The sequence below is a fragment of the Marmota marmota genome, unplaced genomic scaffold (assembly GCF_001458135.2).
Source record: "Marmota marmota marmota unplaced genomic scaffold, marMar, whole genome shotgun sequence".
Lineage (NCBI taxonomy): Eukaryota > Metazoa > Chordata > Mammalia > Rodentia > Sciuridae > Marmota > Marmota marmota.
In genome coordinates this window covers 64,578,045-64,578,732 of record NW_026000026.1, presented here as the reverse complement: position 1 = coordinate 64,578,732, position 688 = coordinate 64,578,045, and positions in this window count along the sequence as shown.

The window sequence follows — 688 nt, the reverse complement described above, 5'->3', positions numbered from 1 at the left end:
TCTTTTTTTTTTTTTTTTTAAGGGAGGGAACATCACTCTTACAGCATAGACATTAATTGTTGTGAAGATATTTTTCCACTTACTTTTGCCTCAGCAAAGATTTAGTTATGGGTCCCTTGGATCTTTGTGTACCTAAATTTTATAGGATTAAAATTCTTATCTTAGTTCTTTATTACTAGTTAATATATATAAATGTTGTTCACATGACCCTGTTTTTGATCTTTAGGAGATGTCCTGTTGTTTCCCTATAGGAGGGAATTAAAGTTTTTGATCAGGGAAATTTAGGACTCCTGTTGCCATCACCTTTCAAGTTATAAAGGAATCCTACTAACTAGATTATAGTTATTTATAGTTGTTTCCGTGAAAAGCTAAGCTTCTATTCATCTTGTGTTTGAGATGGAATGTGGAATTATTGACATGAGTTTGGCCTGAGAGTAGGAGAGGGGGGAGCAGGAAGAGGTAAAAAGAAAATGTTCTCATTTATTTTTACCATTTTTTTTTTAAAAAGTAAAGGATCTTCATACATTTCTTAGAAATTAGTCTTAGTTTTACTCTAAGTCATTTACTTTTTGAGCGGTGTAAATATAAAAGTAGCATTTACAAATTATCTCAAAGCAATATCATCTGGATAATAATGGAAGAATTATTTTTATGTTCCAGAATATTACATTCTGTGTTCTACATAAGA